Consider the following 10685-nt stretch of genomic DNA (forward strand, 5'->3'; position numbering starts at 1 on the left):
CTTTGACCCTGATAAGTTAAATGTGTCTGTCTGTGAAACTCGGGTATCAGGGCATAACATTGTTTGATCCTATAAGAATTTATATATAATTGCATTGGCTACTAAATTGATTTTGAGCAGTTTGAACCCATGCAAGTGTTGAATGTGTTTTAAAGATAATACACTGTACAGACAGCGTAGATTGCCTGAGCAAGTCCTGTTTAGTATTCACGTCGTCTGCCGTCAAATTCAGTCCTCCGCTGTATTCCTGTTGAATGGACTAGAAAGAGCACTTACATTTACTATGATAATGAATGATGGAAGTTGCTATTGAAGTACCATAAACTCAAATAAACTGTTGCAATGAAACATGTCAGTGATTTCAATTGTTTTAATACTCTTAAAGAGATGGCACCAATGTGACTTATGTACATCACATTTTCATTTTTCAATACATTTGGTTCAGCTGGTAGTTGAGGTGTTGTTGCTTAGTGCAAGAATTCCATAATTACATACAGATCGTCTCCAGGGCTTTGTTCAGACTTCAGACTGTTTCTCAAATCTGATCTTTAGGACTGACTCCACACCGTTGATAACAATTGATTTGTGCATTCAGACATTGTCGACCTATCTGCATTGGTTGCTGTGGTAACAATGCAACATCACAGGCGTGAGTAATGCTTAACTTATACTCCGTCGTATGTGTGGTGCTCGCCAGAAATGGATCTTAGCAGCTCACAATGCGACTCATTGTGAGCTTGTAGATCTGCTATTTTCATTCAGGAATGTGGTTCAAGACTGATGTCTTTTAATTTTCAGACTCGAGAAAACCAATCTGATTCCAATCAGGATAAGTTTGGAAAGAAAGAAGAAAATGTGAAAGTAACAAAAACACATACTTGCCCTCATGTTAGTAATTGTTTACAAAGAGATTCATATAAGTAATTTTCTTTGGCATTAGGTGCTATTATAATAAAATATCCAAAAGCAAAACAATTGTAGCATGTCAACTGCTATAGAACAATAACATGGTCCAGACCATGTCAATGAAGTGTAATTAAAACTAGAACTATCCCCAAATGACACTGCTATATAAAAATAAGACCCGTTGATAAATCATACAGTAGTATGAAATGTGACGGCCAAAAAAGTAAGCATTTTGTGTCATTTTGATGGCTTTAAGGCTACAGCTGTTAAACATCTCCCCGAGGTGGAGCAGACACGGCCGTCGTGAACTGGATTGTAAAACAAACGGGGAAACCGTTGGGCACTACTTCTGTTGCTACGGGCATGAACTGGGCGGTGACGGCAGATATGGGCGGAGGAGTCTGGTAGTGATGATACATGATTGGAGATAAGGGAGGTGCAGGAGTCCCTCCCTGTGGGATTGTGGCGAGGAGGATTGGCATTGGCTCCACCACGGTACCAGGGACATCTAAGGCAGCTTCAGGCTCCGGAAGAACAGCGTTTTGTGAACCGTCCATACCGGGCAAAGTGTGCCCTATAGATAGACTATTGTCTGTGAGAGGACAGGCTGGTGAAATACTCAAGTCTTGCGATGGGTCAATGTCGGTAGAGATTTGTGGGTCCTCAGCAACAACGACAACATCTGGCAGGGGCGATGGATTGTCTAGCTCAATTGCAGCAGGATTAGGTTCCGCAGTGAGGAGGTAATTGACCGTGGCTGCGGTCTCCAGCATGGCATTGGGTGCCTCTGTCACCAATGCCGGCGCTTCTGTCACCAATGCCGGCGCTTCTGTCACCAATTCCGGCTGTGCGGTCATCTGTGGTGGTGGCTCCTCCTGTGGTGGCTCCTCTTGCACTGGCTCCTCCTGTGGTGGCTCTTCCTCCGCTACCTCCTCCTCCGCCTGCTCCTGCTCCTCGTTGGCGGCTGCCTCTTCCGATGCTTCGGATGAATCGGCCTCAGAGTCTGATGAGTCCCCAACCCCATTCAGGCACACCTGTTTAAAACAAATGAATGGTATGATAGGAAACTTAAAGGAGCACTTCATCCATTTGCAACCTTATCTTCATATAATTGGTCCTCCTCACTAATGCTCATCATTACTCACTCTGGGGGGTGGGCTCTGTGTTGACATTTCAGAAACCTGCCTACCAATAACATCGATGGGCATTCCAAGCCAATAGAAAGAAACTACAGCGTTTCTCTTCCTGGAAAACTAGCATGCTGAAATAGATGCTATTACTCTTGCATCCCATTACTCTTGTCCCTGAGCAAGACTCTTAACCCCTCATTGGAAACAAGACCGCAAGGACTTTCATGAACGGACCTGTTAAAGGAATTATCCTTATCCTGCATCAAAATAATGATTATAATCTTGTTTGAAATCACCAAACCTGCCTACAGATGTAGTCATTGGTAGGCAGGTTTCTGAATTGTTCTCAACCCACCTACGAGCATTAGCGAGGACCAATTATATGAAGGTTGAATGATTGAAGTGCTTCTTTAAATCTATGTATGACAAGATGATACACATTATATAGACTCGATTCTGAATAATGATCTGAAGGTAGCCCCAAGTATTCTCAAAACCGGTATAATGGTTTTGAAATCATCTCTTTATCTTGCACATGTTTTTACAGGTTTTTGCGTCACTAGGAACAGCATGATTGCAGGAATGTTAAGGCACTTACAGGTGCTGACAATGCAGTTGCAAAGAGGAAAGCACAAAGTATGATCCTGAGGAGATCCATCGTCTTCTGTGTGTTTGCTGAAAGAATTAAATGACAGCTAAAATGATCCCAGAAACACAATACACAATTTAACCGTTTTCTCAAGCTCATCTTAAGAGTTCTGTTCCAAAATACAAGATTAGTAAACAGACTAATTCAATTTACAACCCATCTCGAAACTTCTTTTAAAAAGAGATCCTTATAGTATATAGAGTAATAAACATATGGGAACACTTTCAATCAAAATAGATACTGTATATAGGTTACGAATGAAACTTTCTTCTCCAAGCAAATAGTCCTACCTTGATAGCCCAAGTATCTCCTTAGTCCTTACCCCTCGTCAGCATAAAGTTGACGAGTTAAATTAATTGTATCAACAAAAATTTGGTAGATGTGCTATTCAATTTGTTCCGAGGCTTGCATGAACGATAAGACATTTGACTCGGGTCCATCTCTTTATATACCAGTAGAGAGGTGTGGGCACAACAAAATGTCAATGATAATTCATCGGCTGCTTCTCTTCCGTATAGTAATATACTGTAGTATACACTTAACTCCCAACTAGACTATACCAGTTAAGACTAAATTGATGAATACCCCAGACACACTGAAATGAGAGACTGCTGAAAAATTAATATAGAGCATGATTGACAAGTGCACCAGACGTGCAGTCAAGACAGTCAACATGTTTTTGTGGTTTGATGTAAACAATGGAAAGAGGAACCGAGTTTAGACGCTTTAAGTGCATGTTATCATACCAAGCCCTGTAATGGAGTCTTAATACTGTCAACCAAGATGACAAAGCATTGTGAGGAAGTCTGTGCTTCTTTGCAGAAATTAGAGATCACACGGTTCATTATTCTCCTTGATTTCATTTAATGTCCCCCCAAAGTATATTCGCACGGCATGAACTTTATCTCCAGTAGCCAGTTGAAAATGAAAATAGCTTGTCAAAGTCAAAAGTGATGACAGTAGTTTTCGGGACACGGTTTTAGTCTCGAAAATATTGTAAAATGTAAAGCTGGAATCCATAACTTTCATCTACTACCCGGGATTCGAACCCGAGACATATTTCTAATGCTCTTCCTATAAGGCGTTCTTGTTTGGTCAGGGTGTGGACAGTACCAAAGTACATTTACTTGAGTAATGTATTTTAAATATCTGTACTTTACTTGAGTATTTGTATTTTTGTATGCTTATAACTTTCACTCCACTACAACTCAAATACAAATATTGTACTTTTGACTGCACTACATTTCTAGGCAAAAAGTACATTATGAATTAACCACTTAAGGCAAGGCAAAGTGCATTTCAACTAGGCAATTCAGTGTGCTTTACACAGAACATCAAGCAAAAGAAACACACTTATACAATGACATTAGGATGCATAAAACAAAAGTAAAAATAACATACAATTATAGTGCAGAAGAGAAAGAAAAAAAATCAAATATAGTGAAAATAGCCGATCTACAAGCGTTGAGCTTTTTGTGGAAAATGTCTAAATTTCAATACAGCAATGTATTGATATTAAAAGAAAATGTACTTTGTAATTTGTACCTTTTGAATACTTAAGTCTTTTTTTAAAGCAAATACTCCAGTACTTTAACTCAAGTACAAATTTGACAGAGCACCTTTCACTTGCAGTCAAGTAATATTTGACCAGGAATATACTTTGACTCAAGTACTGGGATTGAGTAATGTGTCCACCACTGGTCAGGGGAGATATTGTGAGCTTCAGGCAGAAACAGTAGGTATCCTACCTGACACCAGGGTCTACATTTCTCAATGGAAGAGTGGGATGACCTCCAACCACTGCAGATGTGCTAGTTGTATTGTATTAACATACCATACAAGTTGATTAAAATATACAGGGCATACATTGTTAAATATGTCTTTATTAAGAACAGATTACAAAATATAACATAAGTTGTACAATACACATTCTTGTTATATTTTTTTATACAACAAAATCCCCCCCCCAAAAAGAAAAGAAAACCCTCAATCCCTCCTGGGATCAAAACATGTATTTTTGGCTGTAATCAGACCATATGAGAGAAGTTGTCGCTGTGCTCCTGTCAAAATAGACATGGAATCTGACATTCGCAGAATAAATAGAACAGGATCGGGACGTTCAGAATTGCAGCTTTAATGTCTCATGGACAAAACAATCTGAAACAATGAAAAAATGTAATAAGCTCTCAATATGCAACCAACAGTGCAAGGGTCAGAGCCGCAGCACCATGACAATATACTGTGTGTAGACTACATATTTCTGCATACCTTATAACCACTCTAAACAGGCTTGCTTGTAGATCAGCTATTTTCTCTGTTCATTGTACGACAAAGTATACATACATACATGTATACAGTATAGGGATTAAGTGGCGAACAGATTATTTTTAAGACTACAGTAACTTTCACATAGTTTCTTCCGAACCTGTAGTAGGAGCCGGTGAGAGATCATACTGAGATGAGGAACATTAGGGAACATCTACGCCTGTCTTCTATTCCAGTGGTTCTCAACCTGTGGGTCGGGAGCCCTAGGGGGGACCCACATGAATTTTGGGAGGTCCCCAGATGACAGTGAAGTGACTTTTAAGAGCTTTTTAAATGTAAAAACAATTATAAATACAATAAAAAAGACCACTACTGCATCAAAAGTAATCAACAAACTATACTATACAAACTGGTCAAACATTGGCCAAATTGTCAAATAATATAAGAGGCCAAAGAAAATGCGTTTGCGAGGTGTTGTGAGCTTGTAGATCGGCTATTTTCACAATATTTATCTGTGGAACTGAGTCAAAACAAAATTGAATGCCTACATTTCAAGTGCTTGTCAGGGTGGGGGGGGGGGGTCTCCAGTTCAAATATGATCATTTTGGGGGGTCACAGCCTGAAAAGGTTGAGAACCACTGTAAATCTATCCCACCCCACCCCATACACAAAACCTACTCTCCTCCCTCAGGAACACGAACCAAGACCCCTGGCAGGACGACCATGGAGGGAGGAATGGACTCTCCATGGTTCCCTCCAGGTATGGCATCGCCCCTGCTACCGGGGCCAGATGTTTCCTCATTACCTTGGTTGATGCCGATAGTGTTAGCCACTTCATTTGGATACACAAAGAAGGGCACTTCAGATTGCTCCCCAGTCTTCCCCCCTCCTCCTCCTCCACCTCCCCCCACCGTGTCTTGGTCTTCTTCATCAGGAAATACAAAAACAGTCTGGCCAGAATAGTTGCTCCCTGCATGGCCACCGGCGATGGAGGGAAGCTGGAATACTCGTGTCTCCTTACCAGAGCTGCTTGGGAAAATGAAAATGGGCGCGGCAGCTGGTTGGTGATCGCATTTCCCGCTGTCGCAGGGTGGGCAACCCTCTTCAGGGCGCGGGGTGACTGTTGGGTTATTGGTGGTTCTAGGGCGCGACGTGATTGTAGGGTTATTGGTTTTCGGTGGTTTTGGAGGGTCCCGAAAGACTGGAATGTAGTAGGTAGGCGTGAACTGGTAGTAGTTGTAGTAATACACCTGGTTAAACAAAAAAAGTTGAAATTAAATCCAATACAATTTAAATGTGGAATAATTCATCTTTATTCTACATCTGAATGAAATTGAATTGTTACTTACTGGAGTGAGAATGCGTTGTAATGGAAAACTGATGGATACTTCAGTGCAGAACAAGAAAACAACAGCGGCCCTGATCAATGCCATCTTTCTGTAGAAGAAAATCTGTATTGTTTGTTGTCTACATCACTATTTTGATACAACTGTGTAAACGCCTCTAAAACATCAACTGCATTAAAATGTCAGTACAGTAACTAGCAGTAGGCTACATTTTTCAGTTCTGTAATTTTAAATTGATCAAGTATCTAGTCTAAAAGTAGCTAGTTACTGTAAACATTTTTTTATTTTATTGTAACAGCACTGTAATGTATCAATGCTCACAACAAAACCTGTCGTGGTAGAAGAAATTCAACATCAACATACCTTAAGCAGAAAGCCATCAAGATCCGACTCGAGTCTACACTGCAAGTGTACGGTTGAACGGCTGCTTTATCAGAGAGATTTCAGTGTGATAAAAAGCAGGTGAAGAACTGGTCCTCAAATGAAATAAACAAGTCATTAAAATCTGGGACATGAGGGCTATTAGACTGAGGTGAGTGGTGGAGTCACACCCACGAAAAGGATCCTTGTCCACAGGAATGCTTAATATGTGAACAACAACTAGTCTACCCAAAGATGTGAATGATTTATCAGACGTGGTGGTGAAATATCAAGAGCTCATTTCTAAAAGTTAACATCTCAACCACACTTTAATTTATTTTCTTTTTTTTGTATCCCTTATGGTTTTTAGACAGTGTATACAAATGCAATCATGTGGATCTTGGGATTCATTTGTGCCCAGCCTGGTCAGTCGTCTGAATCCAGTGGTGTAAAGGAACTATAAAGTACAATTTAGGTATTCTTACTTTAATGGAGTTTTTCCAATTTTCTACTTTTACTTCTACGCCACTATATCTCAGAGGCAAATATTGTACTTTTACTCCACCACAATTATTTGAAAACTTTAGTTACTGTGAAGATTTTGATACAAAACATAATTTCTGCCATTTGAAAATAGCCAATCTACAAGCTCACAATGCGTTGATGCAATGTGATTGCTATTGCCATTTTCAAAAGATTTTTATACATTTGAAAACTTGGGGGACATTCTGCAGGAGTACTTTAAGAACATTTTGATGCCAATACTGTTGTACTTTTACTCAAGTAAATTTTGCATTCCGGACTTTTACTTGTAATGTATTGAGTATTCTATATTGCAGTATTGATACTTTTCCCTAAATAAGAAATGAGAGTACTTTTTCCACCACTGGGTGAATCTATGATGTAGGACTAAAGATTTGGGCACGGTTTCATAGAATGGGGTCGCCAATAGTAGATAGCTGTGCGGTTCCCGCGTACCACATACTATAGGCTCTGATGCCCGACAGAGAGCCCGGGATTCGATTCCCGAACCCAGTGGACCTTTGCTGCATGTCATTCCCAGAGTCTCTCCTCATTTCCCATCTTTATCTTCACTCTCGACCACCAATTAAGGCAAGAAAAGCCCAAAACTATACCAAACTATAATGGGGGAGAGAAGTCATGCCACAGGATAAAAATCAAGGACGTCACAAGCAGCAAGTTGGCAAGCAAGTTCATCCTAAAAAGCTTAGGCAATATACATTTATCAGCAGTGATAAATGCATAAGATCTCATCTAGACTCAAGGCAAGATTGTTGCACCCATGAAGACGATTAGAACATTACCCAATTGTTTGTCAATAGGAGGGGAATGCTCTTTGACAAAATGAGATGACGCATTTTGGCATCATAAAGCTCAAGGCCACATATAACCAGTTAATTTCACCAGTAAACCACCAAAATGAATCATTGCATGATTGAGAAAGCAAAGCATTCAGTGATTTGTGGGATATTCAAATGAAGAGTGTAATTCAGGTTCTTAACCATTGTCTCATCTAAAAATCTCAACCTAAGCAAATACACAGTAGGTGGTCTAATTGCTGGGTGCATCGTACTGAAAGTAACGTCAAAGACAAGACCATAGAAAATGTATTATGTTTATTTAATGCAAACAAACATTCAGCACATCAATTTGTCTTAGTCCACAGAAGACACCGCTTCCTGCAAAAGGAAAAGAAAAGAAAGTCATCCCAGAGGAACAGTAAACATAATTTCTGGGTGGCAGAAGTTATAATAGTTTGTGGAAAGGCTAGCCTACCACTTAATTTATAAATTTTTGGCGTCACACGCCAAAATAGCAAATCTACAAGCCAACAATGCATATCAGACTTACTGCCCTGTCAGTTTCCCTGGTACAAGCATGTTGTGTCGTTAGTGCAGCCTCAGCTTTATCTTCAAGGTCGGTCATACTGGTTTCCTTCACCACTGGGCTAGCTCTCCTGGGAAAAGTAGTATGAAGTTTCTATTCAATCTTAGACAATGGAAACACATTCTGGGTAATTAAAACAAAAATTACATGTAGAATGTTTCCCCCTTGTGTAAAGAGAAGCTAAATAAAAGCCTAAATTTTAAAGGGTGTAAGTGAATTTTTTTTCCCTGCTGAAATAAGTGTTAAATAGCTCTATGTTCTGATGGTAATCATTACCATTTGCTATAGTGTTTGTTCAGTCTCTCCAGCTCTTTAGTAAATAGAAAATACAATTTCAGGTCAGGATACCAATTCTATCAAATCAGGAGAGAGAACTGATACAGGATAAACAAGTGAACCTGGAAGTAATGAAATAAAATGAGCAGATAACCTTCCAATACTGAAATTGAACGTGATAAATTATCTTTGTGGGGTTCTCCATCAGAATATATAGCTTTATATATTGTTAACTAAAAACGTTCTTTAACAAAAACATCACTTACACCCCCTTTAATATGAATCGCTTGCTTAGTTGCTTGTACAATATGCAATACAATAACCAGCAGCAACACATTCCTTCAGTATCTTTTTCCCTTCAGTTAAAGCCTCTATAAAGGCCATGTCCACACGTATACAGATATTTTCCTGTACGTTTGTGCCTCTCATCCACATGCAAAGGGTATATTTTTTTATGCATTCACGTGGATATACAGAAACCTGTAAAAAAAAAAACTTGGATATGTAAAACCTAGCGCTTCGGAAACTAAATCACATTCACGCATACCCATTGCTTTGTGTAATGAGCAGCATGCACCTGAAACAATAATGGCTGCATTAGCAACTACAGCACAGTAAGGTTGTAACCCCCAGCCCCGGAGCATTCATTTGCGTGTATCGAGATTTTTGTAAAGCAAATGCGGGGTGGACAGATTTCTTTCTGAAAACGGAGGGGGAAAATAGCCATATACATGTAGACAGGGTCTAACATTAATTTGCAGTGGCTCAACTTGTTCATCAGTATTATTGTTGCCAGTCACAGAATGAGAAGATCCTTCATAAAATACAAAGGAGCAAAACCTTATGTTGGCGTTCTTCCCCTTCTTAAAAACCGCACACAGGACGGCGATGACTACCAACGCAGTGACCAGACCTGCCGTTCCATAGATGATGGGGACCTGCATGGTTTTCAGCAGGTGGTCCTGGCAGACGTCCCCAATATAGCCCAGAGAGCATACACAGCTCGTGTCCCCAGCGTCACTCTCCACGCAGTGCCCTTGGCCACTACAGTGACTCTGGCTGCAGCCCTGGGCCTCCAGGGGTTTGGTCTGGATGCTGGTGTTCAGGGTAGAGTTGGTGGTGAGGGGGCTGTGAAGGATGGGGGGTTCCGATGGAGAAGGATGGGAGCTTTGAGGCTTGGTGGGGGCAGCAGCCATGGCTCCTAACCCCCGTTTCTGAAGGACACCTGAGACAAGGAAGGGATATCACAGTTTTAATTCAAGAACGTGCACCTTTATGTAATGTGTCATTAGAATAATTTGTGTAATATAATAATACTACATTTCATTTTAAAATGTATGCACTTACATTTTATTCTTTTCACCTTTATCCAGCCGTTATCTATAAAAGTAACTATCTGATCAACTATTCTGTCAGATCACCTAATAACTTACAGTTCTCATCCGAGTGGTCTGGACAATCCACATGACCGCTACAGAACTTTTCGGCAGGAAGACATGAGACACCGTCCAGACATAGCCTACTGCCAGCAGGGCAGCGCTGCTGTGGGGCGCAGTGGGTGCCATTCATCAAGATGTGGTCATGAGCACACTTGCATGTCCGACCACCTGGGTTGGCCAGACACAAATGGTGGCAGTTGCCATTGTTTATCGAGCACTGATTGGAACCTGATGTGAGACATTAACAGGATGTCAGCAAATTACATATCTGCTTTTGTCACCCACTCAGGACAATTATTTGCTGGTGTTTATTGTAAGCCTTAGTGGGTTAATTGCCAGATGAGTTGGTCTGCCAGAGGGGACAACACACTGTCATGAAGTTCAGACAACCACAAAGATATTTGAA

Source organism: Gymnoscopelus braueri, assembly GCF_963280865.1.
Source record: "Gymnoscopelus braueri genome assembly, chromosome: 7".
NCBI lineage: Eukaryota > Metazoa > Chordata > Actinopteri > Myctophiformes > Myctophidae > Gymnoscopelus > Gymnoscopelus braueri.